General features: G+C 34.3%; 1 protein-coding gene across 1 annotated transcript in view; it reads left to right on the plus strand.

Annotated features, from left to right (window-relative positions):
* Positions 1–1506: 1506 nt before the first annotated feature.
* LOC139145732 (centrosomal protein of 128 kDa-like) overlaps positions 1507–17199 on the plus strand; it is a 32042-nt gene continuing 16349 nt past the window's right edge. The window contains exon 1 of the mRNA XM_070717044.1: positions 1507–1647. The gene's annotated coding sequence lies outside the window, so the exon portion shown is untranslated. The remainder of the gene's footprint in view (positions 1648–17199) is intronic.

Here is a 17199-nt window from a genome sequence, read left to right on the forward strand (position 1 = left end):
GATTATGTAACACTTGCTTCCTATCTCATCATGTATTAATCAAAATCGCTTATCTTGATTTTCGATCATATTTACTCATCGCTTGCTGCTATGCAATACTGTCCATTCCTTACCCATCTACCTTGACGCTTCCTTACCCACCCTATCATGTCGTTCATCTAGAAACTTCCGCTTATGATCACACTAATAACTCAAGACGCGTCCATCTCACTTCCCTACTGTTAAACCTAAAATTTCAACCTATTCATCTCACCTCAATCCTACATTCCATCATCTATCTCACCTCAATCCATCTATCCTGTATTCCATATCATCTTTCTCACTCCCGCACCCATTCACCCGACACTCCATACTTCTCACTTTCCTACCCATCCATCACTCCTCCCAAGCCATCATTCCCTACTGTCAAATGGTAATATGACATTAAACTGGTCCAATAATCATTTTCATTCAAGGTAATACATTACCAGGTCCATGGGACATTTGATATTTACAAATTTAAGTAGGACCATCCTGAACCACTGATAGTTAGTGGTGGTACCAGGTGTCCGGAATGGGTAAACGTACCCTGCTAGCATGCTACACCCGTCAGGATTGGTCCCAAAATTGTCTAAATTTAAAATAACGCAAATAAATTAATGTATTCAACTACTATAAAGACTAGAATGCTAAGCATCTTCTCCGTAGCCAAGTTTTGGTTATCCAGCTATTTTAATTGCCAGTTATTGAGATTCAAGGCTGGGTGAATAATTAACGTAAGGCAAAATTTAGAAAAACGATGGCAGCCATTTGATATGAAACTGCATATCTGATTATCACATAAATTATGAAGTGTGCTGTGCATTTCCTTCTTCTCTTTACTATTATTATAAAGTATACAACAATGAAACCGGCTTCACAACAGCCTCGATTTAATTTTGTTCACCGCTACGTATCTAATTACATGAGCTTTTTGCATTAGTATGAACTCGCCTCGGGGATAGATTTTCGATTTCCAAATCCATCGCAATCCTTTTCCTTTCTGGTCTGTATGGGAGATCACTGGATCACGCTTTGCGAAACTCAAGCTATGTAAGTAAACCCAGAAAAAAATATATCTATAAACCGTGACTGTCGAGTTGCTAATTAATTGCTACCTACTCCCAAGTTGTGAATACTTCGCGTATAATCTACCTCTTCTTCACCCGTAGTATGAGGGCGTTGTGTCAGAGAATTAAAGGGGAAGTTCATCAAGGGTGATTTTTACATATGTGCTAGCTTTGTGGTCACTTATCCCGGAAAAGCTATTTTCGCCATTTATAACTTGCGCGATTTTTACATGCAAATGCACAAAAAAACGGTGCCAATAGAAGTTACATATTAGTACTGGCATTGATAGTCAATGATTATCAAAATAAATGTTACTTCCGGCTTTCAACTGTCAACTTTCAACCCAAGGTTTGTAAACTGGACTTTGGTCTAATTTGGACTTTGGTCTCTGTACCAACCTATACTGGTCTAGTTACAAATCATCTAGGGTCATTTATGCAGTAACTGTGGATGTCAGTCTGGTTCTAACTGCTTCCTTGTGGATTACTCACAACTTCATCGTCAGATTTCCATGTATCTGCAAATGAGGATAGACCAGTGAATTAGATTTATACAAAGGTATGTGAGACAGTTTTACGGAAAATAATTATGTGGTTACCTTGTGCTGAATTTTCCACCAAATGGCATTGTTTACCAAAAGGTCAACTTACAGAAATACGGTGACGTTTATTGACTTGTTTGTGCACGATCAGTTGTCCAGCAAATGTTCTGCTAAAATTTGATCTTTATCATAGAATGCTACAGAAAAATTACCGTCATGATTCCCTTGTTTTCTGATTATACTTTGATGATGTGAATTCAGATGAAGAAAGCCATTTCATACTGGCTATAAATTTAAAAGTACTTAACCCGGGACAAATAAAAATTGGTTTACTGAAGCTTGGATACCATAATGGCAACTCAAATAATTCAACTATTAAAGGCAACAAGTGGCCTAGAGGCTGGCATGTGCAAATTTCATCATCAATTGTATAAAACTGAATGAGGTCATCCCTAGTGACCTAAAACCAACACGGCATGAAAACCCAATAATACTTAGTGAATTATTGCCTGTATTTTGGCTGAAAAGTGCATATACAGATGAATACAGTCAATGATCCATTGCCTGTATTCAGCAAGCCTGTATTCATGTCGATTCATGTGAATTCACGTGTATTATTCTATAATAATGTGTATTACGTGTATTACTCTATAATACAGGCACCTTATTAGTGCGAATTTATCTGTATAGTTGCTTTATGATGCAGTGCAAATTTGTTTCTGGATGAACGGTTTGAGAGAAAAAAATTAGACAAAATTTTAAAAGTTTACTCCTACTAATTGTTTAAGAATATTTAATAACTACATTTCTAAATAGCTAAGTATAAAATTTGAAAACTGTAAAACCCGCAATATTAGAGAAAATTGTTTCTCAGATACACAGTGAAAATTTTGCTGCAAAATTTTGCAAATGGAATGTTTATCATTTTTTGAACAAAACTAAGAGATAACATAATTCAACTTTAAAACCAAGTTCAATTCCTATTTGATGGATGTGTACGGAGAAGACTTTTGAAGAAAATTTAAAAGTGTACAGTAATTTTCCTAAAACGTGATAAGGGCATTCCTAAGAAGTTTGTGTTTTGAATGTGAATACTGACAGACAAGCAATATCAGAGAAAAAAAGCAATTTTACAAAATTAAGAAAACTTAGCTCAGAAAATCAGCAAATACATTTTTATCTCACATTTGGTATACCAATATGAGGTTATCGTAGAAGCTGAAGTCAGTGATGTCTGTTTGTATGTATTGTGTATGTATGAATGTACCTATAGTATGTTCGTCAATTTTTAGCTTGGTATCTGGTGTGTGGATGCATCTCTGGCTATAGATGGGATTTTGTTCAAATGAAGTTTGCATTTCCGAAATTATGCAAATGACCTTAAAAATGTGAAAATCATCAAAATAAATAACTCAAGAACTGCTGTTTTGATTGCTTTGAAAATTAGTGTGCAGGTACGTTAGGTTGACCTTATACAGTTTATGTATATTTTGAAGATATCTTGAATTTTGTATTTATACTGAATTTTCGGTTATTTTCCTCATTTTAAGTAAAAATTCTTCTTCTCCGAAACTGCTGGTCCAATTGCTCTCAAATGTGGGTTGGATATTTGAAAAGGTGTTACCCTTGTAATTTTGTTGAGTACCACAACATTGGCAAAATTACCGTTTTTGGTCAATTTTTGTTATTCTTGGTAAAAATATTGTAAAAAATCTTTGCCTTTAAAACTGCTGGACAGACAGCTTTTAACACGATTGGAACTATTTTGGGATAATCGGATTTTCATATTTTTCAAATTTCTCAAAAGTGTTACGTGCCATATAGCTGAATGTTGTAATATTACAAATTGCTCATAAAAACAAGTGTGTAACGTAAAAAGAAAAGCAGATGAGATTACATTTGTAGATTAAATCGACATTACTTCATCATCCAATTATCCCAATTAGTTCCAATCGTTATATTTGGTATACAGATGCCCAATGATGACAAAAGTTGGAAATCGTCCTGAAATATGCAAACTTGTATTTTTAAGACAATTTTGTCATTTCCGTTCAAGAAAACGTATTTTTAAGACAATTTTGTCATTTTTTTGGTCAAGGAATTTGTTCCCAAAAACTACTTGTCTGATAGCTGTGTAATTTGGTATAAAAGTCCCGAAGGATGTTATTAGTTAGATAAATTTTCTGCACAAGGAAACTCGCAAATTTGTATAATTTAGGTAATTTTCTTAGTCTGTGACTGTTCTTGTTTTTCAAGTTGTACTATGTACAAATCATTGTCATAATATCAACGTAGAACTTTTCTGCACTGAACAGATAGAAACAACATTCATCGTTGATGGTACCAGTACTAGTATGTACCAATTCCGATCACATGTGAGCAACACCGTATCATTTGCGGTATTTCTCCTTGTCCTTTGAACAAGTCTTAGTGCAGTCATGGAAGATTTCCAAGCAGTTGTTGTAGAGAACAAGTGCAAAGTTGACAGAGGACACCAGACAATGATGGATGGCTCCATGTAGCTTACAGTGACTACCAAGTTCTCAGTCAGTAATTTCTAGATATCCAAATAATAGATCATTCATCCAAATTTAATTTCATAGTTTAAGTTGAGAGTATACCAGATTACGTATCTGTCAGATACCTACAACTGATAATACAAATACACAGAGTTTTCACAGAGAATTCAGTATTAGTTGACTCCTCTGGCCCAATAATCATGGGTGACCTATTTCATAAATCACCACTTTACATTGGTGTGAAAGTCATACTCGTAACTTCCTTTGCAATCAATTGTCAGGCCTTTTTACACGTGTCCACTACTTAGCTGGTAGCCAGCTAATAGCTGGCTAATAACAGCTAGTACGGCTAAAACGTTAATAGCATGAATAGCTCAATAGCCAGCCCATTCAGACCACGGGGTTTTTTAGCTTACAGCCAGCTAAAAGCTGGCTAATAACAGCTAGTAGCAACTTAAAACGGCTGATAGCTTGAATAGCTCAACAGCCAGCCCATTCCTACCTCGGGAGTTGTCATCTGATAGCTGGCTAGTAGCTAGGTAAGAGTGACTATTAGCGGTTGAAATGACTCATAGCTTGAATAACTCTATAGCTAGTCCTAAGATAATAATTTATTTTTAGCTAAATAGCTACCTACTACGTTTACTAGCAGATAAAAGTGTTCTGTGGAAATTAATAATAGCTTAAATAGCCACAAACAGGTAAATATAAGCTATTCTTATGACTAACATAGCTATTAGCTACCTGGCTATTTAGGGGTTATTCAGCTATCCAGCAATCCCGCACCCCACTTGCAAGCGACAGGCACTAAGAAATGATTTTTAGCTTCTCGTCTATTTACAGAGAGAGAAGTTATATAATTCAAAAAGCAACTTCCGCCCGTCAACCTCTAGGCATTCTGATGGGTCATATCCTAAAATGGTGGGGGTGTTCATGGTTCTGGTTGTGGTACAGGAGAGCAATTTTTAGCTGTGGCAAAAATCAAATGGGACTTAGTCACTGTTAAGCATTTCTTCAAGGGTACTTAGTTGACTGCAACCTGTTACAGACAACTGAGCTGACATTGTAGGGGTTATTGCGTCATGTTTGCTCGTTCTGTGTGCACTAGGTGTGTTCGGTTCAGAGTCATACAACTTAAAATGACTGTAAATTTGAGCTCCATGGGGAGATCAAACATCGGCGTTTACGGTGGCCATGTTTACAACTCACATGCATTTCCTAGTAGAAACTTAGATAAGGGGAAATAACTAACAAACGTGGTATGTGACACCCCTCTCTAGAGGCAGACTTGTGCAATATTTTAATATGAAGTACCGGTACCTTTCACATTTGATGCTTGTTGGATGTGCTGCTTGTGAAAAGATTGACTGACACAAAGAAACACTTTACTTTTAGGATGAGAAGATATTCTGAAAATGTCAAATACTGAGGGAAAATGTACAAATATTCAGACTAAATAGCTTTACAAACTGGTCAGTTATAATGGGGATAACAATGAAAATGTTTGTGAAAAACGTTTGCGATTAAAGGAGAAGGCATTTAATTTTTGAAATATGGACATTTTAACAAATACAAAAATTATTAACATAATAAATAACTCGGCCAAACTAATTTTCACGGGTGGGGCAAGTTGGAAATATTGGGCGAGAGACAAAGGCATCCCTATTGCTGCATGTGGATTCAGTCATACGGTATACCATTCCCTATACAGCATACTTATTAACATTGTTGTGTTCAAGTTTCATAATTTACTTATCGTCATAAAAGGAATATATATAAGCTGCCAAATCAAATCACAAAAGTATAGATGCTCTTAGATTTTGCTGAACCTGGCTGATTTTAATATTTCACGCTATACCGGTATATTTGGTATCCTGCAAAGGCATAGTTTGAAGTAAAGTCAAAATTAACGCTACATTGCTGACAATATATGTTACCTTTTCTGCGTTAATTTACTCCTTAAAATTCTAGTACAATAATACTGCAAACAGAAAAACAATTATTTGTATGTCAACCTATAATTTTACATCATAAAGACTAAATCTGCAAAAAAATTGTATTTTTCAGTCATTTTATGAATTTTCTACTGCACAATGGTGAACGAACTACAATGTTTGAATAACATATTTGGTAACATATTAAATTATTGTTTGATAAAAAGTTACATTTAAACACTTTTAGCATCATATTCTTTACAGGATCATGCATTTCAGGGAAAAATGCCTATAAAAACAGTTATTTCATGTTTTCATATTTTTTTAAATACAATGACAATTTTTTGCCTTGAACATTTACAGATAAAAAAATTTAACTTTGGAAAAAGGATTTTGACCAGGTAAGCATTTTCATCATTTTCAAAGCACTCTTCGGAAATTGCATTAAAACAATTTTAATAGTGATTTTAAAATTTTCACTTGGAATACATTTGATAGACAGACACCAGGTTGAGCATTTTACATGCACCGAGGTCAGTAGGGAATACCGTCATTACTATTTCCAGATTTTTATTTCTTACGTCTGCATTATAACTTCGTTCCAATTTAAACTATCCTTCGGCAGTTTACTGTAGGCTAAACTTTCTCTTATTGATCCATTCATATATTTAGTCATCCTTTGGGTTCTTTGTGTCTATATCCCACCTCATACCGCTACATCATCAACTACTTGCCAACAACTCCATGCCAACAACCCTGACCTGGCCACACACTTGAGAAGCTACACCATCATTGATGGTATTTTGTTAGTAGAATTATAGATGAAAACCAACAGTGTAGCAATAGAAGTTGAAAAATTAGATTTAGCTTCCTGGTGAAAACAAAATGAGCCTTGTAGTTCATTTTAAACAAATATGTCACATATAATCTTTATTTATCAAAGTCCACCACATTTCATAGTTTAAGTTGATAGTATAACAGTATATACCGTAGTATTTCGTGTATGGAGAGAATCATGCAAATAACACACTTTCCAAAATTTATAAAAGACTTTATTCATTTGTAGCATGCAACAGGAGAATGGAATGTCAGACAGGGTATTAAAATTGAATTGAACAGCATACAACAATTCATGTCATTTACGTACATCATACAATGTCACTTTCGATGACAGCAGTGTCTAAATATCAAAATGCATATTACTAACGTCATTAATTTTGAGCCATTGCTCGGATGAGCAAAATATCTTGTAACAAATCTGATAATACAATCAGTAATCTGCAGTGAACTGACATTTCAAATTTTGTCAGACGAAAATTGCTACGCAAGATACTTGACACATAAAACCTTACTATAAATTTCTTTCAGTGAGGTCAGACTCAACAATTTGGTGTTGCTCTAAATTAATAATAAGATTAGTATAACTAAATCTGAAGTTAAAGACTTGATTACAATGCTTGCAAATTACAATAACCTTGAATTGACATACAGAACCACTTTAATTTTGTCTCAAATTAATAAATGGCATCAACCATTAGACGGCCGGTATTATGGGATGTCTTGGAATCTTGAGTAGAAGTCAAATGCTGCAGTATTGTTACATTGACATTTTGATTATGTTATTACATTGCTAATTTTAAGTTATAGAGTTGTTGAAGTAATGTAGGCAGATGTGTAACTGTTTTCAAAATAACTACAGTTGGAAATCTCAAACCAAATGTGAACTGAATGTGCTCATGTGTTTTACAACAGGTTCATTAACTAGTTGTACGCTTCACACAATAATCAGATATCTGTTATATCATTTATATGTAGCAGGTTTCATCAACTTTCACACAGTACTCTCAGAGTTAAACCACTAATTACAAAACTGTATTTAATATGCAAATAAGCTGTTTTTTTACTTCACACTGCTCACTGCTTCATGGGACAATTAGATATCTATCAGATCAACATATGTAGCACGTTTCATCAAATTTAATGTTGTAATTTTGGAGTAATATCACTAATTACAAAGTTCATTTAATATGCAAATGAATCCTTAATTAACTTGACACTGCTCAATGTTTCATAGCACAATTAGATATTTATCAGATCAATATCTGTAACAGGTTTCACCAAATTTGGTGCCGAAATTTTAGAGTTATATACCCGATTACAAATTCATTAAATATGTAAATGAACCCTTAATTAACTTCACACTACTAAATGCTTTACAACAAAGTCGGATATCTGTCGGATCAGTATCTGCAGCAGGTTTCGTCTAATTTGGTGCATTTACTTTGGAGTTATATGACTAATTACAAAACTTCATAAAATATGCAAATTAGCTATTTAATAACTTGACACTGCCCAATGCTTTTCAGTACAATTTGCTATTTATCAGATCAATATCTGTAGCAGGTTTCACCCAATTGGGTGCCGTAATTTCAGAGTTATATTACCTAATCACAAAATTCATTAAATTTGCAAATGAACCCTTAATTAACTTTACACTACTAAATACTTTGCTGCAGCAGATTATATCAAATTTGGTACAGTTATTTCGGAGCTATATGACTAATTACAAAGCTTCATATGCAAATGAGCTATTTATTAACTTGACACTACCCAATGCTTTTGAGTACAATTATATATATAGGCCTATATATATATATATATATATATATTATATATATATATATATATATATATATATATATATATATATATATATATCAGATCAATATTTTTTGCATATATCATCAAATTTGGTGGAGGAATTTCAGAGTTATGTCACTCTTTATAAAAGTTCATTAAATATGCAAATGAGCTAATAATTGATATGATACTCACGGTATCATCATAATGTTCTGAGATAGTCATCTATGAAAGTTTCATGAAATTTTGTGCAGTATTTATTGATATATGCCGTCACTGTCATTACTGTTTCCATAGGAAAACCATTACATGAAGAAAAATGATATGTCATAACTTCAGTAATATGCAAGCCACACTAACCAAAATGTAATCAGTTCTTGCAAGTAGTATATGGTACCTGTCTACCAAATCTGACTTGAATCTGTTCAGGTGTTTTTTATTTATCGTCTAAACAGACAGACAAACAGACAGACATACATTGTATAACATTAGCTTACGTTTGTGACCACGTGAGCTAAAATGGTGCTGAGAGAAGTTACAAATTAATAAATGCATTGAAATGCCAGTGACTAGCAAACAAATGATACTTCAGGCATTCAACAGTCCTAATGTCTCTAAAGTGGACTTTGGTCTCCGTAACAACCTACTGGTACATTGGCCTGGTCCCAAATCACCTGGGGTCATACGTGCAGTATCTCTGCATGTCAATCTGCTTCTAACAGCAGTATCCCTGTAGATTATTCACAACTTCAGCTTCAGATTTCCATGTATCTGCAAATCAGGATAGATCAGTGAATGATATTTATACATACTAATTAAGGTATCTGAGCCAGGTTTATTGTGTTGAACTTTCCACCAAATGGTATTGTTTACCAAAAGGTCAACAGAGAGTTTGACCAGGCAAAACTAAGAACACACATAAAGGCATCGTATCAAAACCCACATTAAGACGTAGGTAAAAGAATAAAGCAGCAGGCCCACTCTCAAAGTTTATTAAGACTATAAATTTACAGAAACGTATTAAATTTCTGCGTAAAATTCCAGACTTTGCAGATCAGGGAAAAAAGCAACAAAGGCTTTATCAAAAATCACAGAAAGAGCATAAAGTTAACAACAGCAGACAACTGAAGAGAAGTACAAAGAATGCAAATTGGGTAAAGCAACAAAAAGATACTGCACACAGTAGTGCTGAAAACATTACTTCAGATATTAGTCTACATTCTACAGTAATGCAATGGCCACCGTGTGTGTCGCAATGAATCACTGCAATACTGCATTGCTAGCTTTAGGCAAACAACATCAGAAGGGCCTGTATTGTGTACAATATTTTACCAACCTTGGTTCAGCAATTATCAGTCAGGAAAGCTGTAAATATAGCCAAACAATTTCTGACATAGCACCCCCGTGTTTGACTTAGTTTATTTCTGTCAATTACATCGAATGAGTTTATAATACTTGTTATGAATTCTGTATCTGTTGGTAGAATTCCTGAATTAGCCATTGCTACAACATGAGTTTCCCTGTAATACCAGCACAATTACTCACGCATCAATTGGAAGAGATTGATTCCACAAAGGACTCCATTTAATGCATTTTTTGCCATTTGCCTTGTTGAGGTCAAAGGTCACTATCAGGTTCAGTTGTGAATATTCCAACAGATCTTACTCCTACAGTGAATGCACTACCAAGAATGTTAGACAACTCTGTGACTGCACCCGTAAAATGGACACTTAAAGCAGGGAAAAATATGGAATGTTGATGTGGAAGATGGTTGTATTCTTAATGGTGTGTGTTTTTCCCAGTCAGTTAAATGCAAATATCAGCCCAAGATATATTCAAGTCTTCATATTCTTCCCATTGCATGATGCATCCAAGGGCACAGTATAATTTTTATCATTGTGTGATATACCATATAGCTCAGGCCATGTCCTCATATGATCTACCTCGTATTAAACATGATAAATTTGTACTGTTTTCTTCTTTAGTAAACTTAATTTTACCGTATTCCTCTGATTCTAAGACCCGGGGTTAGCAACATGACACGGCTGTAATTATCAGGGGGGGGGGTCTTATAATCGGGCCATTCCACGTTTTCCACCAACACTGCTAATTGATACTAATTTATTCACGTCCATTCAGCATTACTCCAGACTTTCACACTTTTTTTTGCAGGATGAACTAAAGCTTACTTACACGAGCAGCATATGACGTATTATTCTCGCAAATTCACAACAGTACAGATACATGTAAATAGCAGCTGTTCCTTCAAAGATAAAACACGGCAATCTAGAGATGATTTCAAAACCAAACTGACATGTTATTTCTTGATTGCTGTCAAAAATTCGACTGTTTCAACAATCCATATCTGATCAAACAAGTGATGAAGTTAAATAAAACTTTGAAACACTTCTTGAAAATGGACAACATTCAAAATAGAAAGTTCATAGGCATAATGCAGTTATTACATGGCGTACGTACAATACATGCATTTGCTGCACATAAAAACAATCAACCTTTCTTTGAATCTAAGGTCTGTGTCGAGTAAAATAATGATATGGCATTGAAATTCATGGTTGTCAACTGTAAGAATTCATGATCCAAGGTAAAAAGAAAACCTGTCCGCTACAAACAATAATCCCGTGTACGAAATGGTAACACACACATCGTGGATCAGCTTGAAGCATGCAGCAAAGCAATTTGGCGGTCGTGGTGGAATATTCTAATATATATAATATGGGCCACATAATGTTTACGACAGAATGTTACAGAAATGAAAGTACAAGGACAAATTTAGCTTTGCCTGCCATTCCAGTAAAAGAATGTCAATGACACATCATTTTAGCATCTGTAATTTTTCTAGGTCTTAAAGGAAATTTTAATCAATAAATAATTTACAACACTATGCTCATAATTCACACCCTGCCAAACAAATAGTATTTTCATTACAGTTCTTCATAAGCACAGAACAGACGACCTTGAAAGTGTCAATGGGCAGTCAGCTACATCAGCCGTCATTTGTAAATGTGCAGGTTAAGGCTCTTCTAAGTCTTTAGTTGTTTGAAGTCATACTATTGTCAATTTTTGATATGTGATTTGTTGGCTTTTTAAACTATCAATGTCTTATACACGGATGTATAGCATTTTTGAATATCCTCTAAAAGTTGGGGAGGGTCTTATATTCGAACGTGATCTTAGAATCGGGTGAATACGGTATACATACGGACAAGCGTTATGCATGCTGTCAATTTATATTTTGTGAGCAAGTCATTTGTTATGCAAATCATAAATAAATTGTAATTATCAGGTGCTACACTTTTCAGTATTCTGTTGGGAAACACTGATAGGACCAATATATATCCCTGGTAATTGGCATCTTTCTGAAAGCCTATGTCACAGCACATCTTTTTCCCATCCTCTGTGCTTGAAGTGACATTCCCTATTTAAGTAAACTATACTATACTCGTGATTGCTTTATGAGCCAGGCAGCCCCACTCGCAATTCTCATGTACAAAGGGTTCCATAGCAAAAATGTACAGTATATAAACTATACCATTGTGCAATCTTGGACCAAAAAATCTCCATGGTGCAATGCACATGTTGGACATATTACTTCCCCTTTTGCACATCATCTAGTATATATTTACTCAGAGATACATCAAATAGGAGTACAGTGTCATATTGACACTATTTTTTTGGTGACATTTGCTTATAAGTATTTAGGATCTGCTTGTCTCATTGCTATATACCGGACAGGTATATGCATGTTTCAAAAGATGACATCCAGTACATAAGTTGCAGACCTTATTTGATTTTAAAGATTTACTTGTCAACCGAATGTGAGCACATAGTGTCCTTGACGGTATTTTTACTTTTTAGCAATGCAGTTGTTACATATTCTTCAACAATATGCAGATGTTGACTTTTTAAATTTGTCTCATTTTTTCTGTCAAACTTGTTCAGACGCAATCAAAATTGGTTTTATGTCAATAGGGATGACTTCATTCAGATTATACAAAGGATGATGAAATTTGCACATACCAGCCTCTAGGCCGCTTTTATTTTTTCTTTTCCCGAAACTCAGGATTTTGTTGCAAATAATTAATGAGTGACATGAGATAGATTTTTTCTCTGACATCTTGGCCTTTTCTTAATTTCATGATGTTTGTCCTTAGAAATCTCTCCAAAGGAAAAAAATGAAAATCATATGAATGTGTATACAAAAGGGTGAACACACTGAATGCATTTAACACACACAAAAAGAGAGAGACAGGCTCAGCAAAAGAGCACTAACAGAAGATGACTTGTTTAAGAGCACTGTAAGAACACAACAAAAAAGCATACAAGCAACAAAATAAAGGTAGTGATACAAAAAGGCGTCATGAAAGAAAAGTACAAAAAAGATACAAGCAAATTGTACTTCAAAAGCTTGAATTAAGATAGCTGAAGAAACTTAAGTTAATGTTACAAATGCAAAACCTTTGGCAAGACATGATTTCAAAGAAATTTGAAAGATCCAAACTAAGGGAACATATGCAAAAGTTGGAGCAAGACCCTGACTTTAAGGAAACAGAAATGTCCAAGCAAAGGGTGCACATGCAGTATTACAAGACTCTGACCTAAAGAAAACGGAAAAAGCCAAGCTTAAGGACACACTTGCATTAAAGTTGCTGCAGCACTCTGACTTTGAGGAAACTGAAAAAGCCAAGCTTAGGGCACATATACAGATATTTTGGCAAGACGCTGTTTTTAGAATTGTGAAATAGCTAAGATATAGCTGGTTGTATTTCCCACTTTACTCTGTTTCATAGACTGTTGCTGTAACTGAAACTTGAAATAACTGGCCAAAAATTTATCATGTCTTGCATATTGTTGATGATACAGAGGGTGTGTGTGGCATTACTTTCAGTGTAGGTGGTGTGCTGAGAATTTACTAACAGAAAGCAGCAGTAATAAAGTTCAATATCACAGATCTCTTGAATATCATGATAAATGCATGTAATTTCTCTAAGAATCATTGTGCAGCTATAAAACCATTTGAAACAGATGCTTTTCTTGCTTTCATTCAAAGCACTTTATAGCAGAGGTCATTCAAATTCACGTTGGATGACCATCATATTATGCATATACAGATATTGTTCCAAATTTGAGAAATTCTATTTAACGAATGTAACAAGAGAGGGTGTCTGTTCTTTAGAGGGCCTTTAACAGGTAAAATGCCACAGGATCACTGCAAGGTGACCACTATAAAGAAGTGATCGCTCTGTAGGGAGACCAATAAGACAGGTTTGACAGTGTAAGAATAACATCATTTTGACAGTGTATATAACCATAACATAAATTTTGACAGCTATTCAAATCATTATTTGTATACCAAATTTCCAAGCAATAGGGCAAGCATTTTATAAGACAAAGACTAAAGTTCCATCTCCAACTCATAACACATCTCCAATCTAGATATCAAAGTATACTTTCATATATGAATGCAATAATACACTGAGTCTCAAATATCTCAGTGGCAGACTATACACATATGACTCCTTGTTGTCATACACACTCAACAAATTAGAGTTAAATCTCACAGCAGGGATCCAAACTATCTCAAAATAACTTGAGGCAAAGTAAAGCACACCAATTTTTAACCTAGGGGTAGACCATTTAATATCCTTGGGGGTGTCTGGAACATTGATGATGTAGCATTGATCCATTGTACAATATTATTTTCGTCCACCCTCCAACCTTTTTTATGTCAAGCCTAATATGGCTGACTTTTTTCATTGACAATTGCTGGAATTTTTTTTTCAAAGACCTCCACATCCCCCAAAGAGTAACAATTATATACCCCCTAGCAGCAAACATACTAAATCCCAGCATTTCTATGTTGTCCTGTACAGAAAATATGACAATATTCAACATCTTATGTACTGCCTGAAAACAAAAATGTTCCAAATTTCACTATGTCATTTGTAAAATTTTATTACCATCGACCTAATGGCCGATATAGCTCAGCTTTGTTTATGTAGAGAATAACTATTTTTGACACATGTTGATGAAGAAGGTGGAAATCTTTGATAGCTCATTTCAATGGCCAGAAAAAAGTGGCTAAAATAGCTGCAAAAATACACAATTGAAGATTTCATCATAATTTGAATATATCACATTGGATCATCCCTAAGAACATGTCAACAAAAACTATTTGACGAGTAGTTGTTTTGAGAATAAAATTTTCTGACCAAAATTGGCAAAATGGCTCCAAAAAATAAAAATTCCAGATTTCGCCATAATGTCAATATATCATATATTAAAATAATCCCTTGGAACCTTTATACCAAATATCAAAGCTATCGAATTGCAGTTTTTGAGAAACACATTTTTTGACCAAAAATGGCAAGAATTGCCCCGTAAAATATAAAATTACAAATTTCATCAGAAATTCAATATATAATACTTAGTTCGTCTGTAGAAACCTGTATACCAAATTTCAAAGCTATCAGACCAATACTTTTTGAGAAACACATTTTTTGACCAAAAATGGAAAAAATTGCCCCCAAAATACAAAATTGCAGATTTCATCATAATTTCGTTAAATATCATTTAGTTCATCTGTAGGAACCTATATACCAAATTTCAAAGCTATCAGATAAGTAGTTTTGGAAATGCACATTTTTTTGACCAAAAATGGCAAAAATTGCCCCTAAAATACAAAATTACAGATTTCATCAGAAATTCAATATATATTACTTAGTTCATCTGTAGAAACCTGTATACCAAATTTCAAAGCTATCAGACCAGTACTTTTTGAGAAACACATTTTTGACCAAAAATGGGAAAAATTGCCTTAAAATGCAAATTTGCATATTTCTGCACAACTTGAACAAATCTTAAATGGATCATCCCTAGGGACCTACGTACCAAATATCAAAGCTATCTGACCGGTAGTTTTTAAGAAGATTTTTAAAGATTTTTTTACCAAAAACGAAAAAATTGCCTTAAAAATACAAATATGCAAATTTCACCACGATTTGAACAAATCTGACTAAGGTCACCCTAAGTAAACTGCATATCAAATTTCAAAGCAATCGGACAAGCGATTTCAGAGAAGAAGATTTTTTTTCACCAAAAACAGTAAAATTTGCCCAAAAAAATACAAATATGCAAATTTCACCACGATTTGAACAAACTTAAGTGAGGTTACCCCAGGTGAACTGCATATAAAATTTCAAAGCAATCGGACTTGCAGTTTCAGAGAAGAAGGCAATTATTGACGGACACCGGATGCTGATGAACAAAGACGGAAAAACAATCTATTTGATAAGCTCCGCGTCGCTGACAGCGGAGCTAATAAAAAATGAAAAATACTAAAAGTTATAATTTTGCAAGTATCATCATAATTTTCACAGAAAATCAAATTGGTATTATCCTATAAAGGGACCTATATGTCAACTTAAAAATTGATAAGACACTATTTTTAAAGAAAAATATTTTGACCAAAAATAGAGAGAATGTCCCAAAGTCCTATCTTAAAAATTTCAGGCTTTTGTTTTGCAAGCTTATTCACTTCATCACCTGGAATTTCTAATATCAATTTGGAGGCCATTGGCAGAGCGGTTTCTGAGAGGATGACATAAATACTAAAATATTACAAAAATAAAAAAAAAATGCTAAAAATTAGCAATTGCGGATTTTATCACAATATGGATGTATATGGCTTATAGCACCACAAGGTAAGTGTATGCAAAATATCGAAGATATCCAATCGGTAGTTCTTTAGTTTTTAGTTTTTTACCATTTTCACTGTTTTTGGGCTCATTTGCATATTTTTGAAGCAGGCAAACTCATATAGAGATTTACATGAAGTCCACAGCTGCAGCCATTTTTGAAACTACCGACAACACTGATACTGATATTATGGAAAGTGAAGATTTATTTCCAGCAACAGTAGATATCGATCTACAGTACAGTTACTGTTTGAAATTACAGAGTTGACAAACAGCTACATCTACGGTACTTTATGACATAGTAATGAGGTCATAGGTCAGAGAGTATATTTGACAAAAGGGCCAATGTCCCTGAGGCTACTACAGACATGGATGGTACAGAGGATGTACACAGCATAATACCAGATATAGTGAGTGCAGAGGTCCTTATGGCAGAAATATTGTTTCAGTATGGCTTACAGACCCGTTATAATATACACAGAAAAGCTGTATTATAATTTCAGAATATATCATGAAAAGGAAGGCAGAGGCGACCTGATGCGTAAACAGCTCTATTGTACTAGCAGGACGACAGACATGCATTCATCAATAGCAAGCATAGAAAACTACCATCTATGCCTTTAGTGCCTTTGTCAATTCTGTCTGTAACACAGAATCATGGACACATACAGACAGTTGGATAAGAAATCTTGAAATGTTCAAGATCTATTAGACAAAAGGTGTCAACCCTAGTATCATGCATACCAAGTTTCAAGGCAATG

Source organism: Ptychodera flava, chromosome 1 (genome assembly GCF_041260155.1).
Source record: "Ptychodera flava strain L36383 chromosome 1, AS_Pfla_20210202, whole genome shotgun sequence".
Classification (NCBI taxonomy): Eukaryota; Metazoa; Hemichordata; class Enteropneusta; family Ptychoderidae; genus Ptychodera; species Ptychodera flava.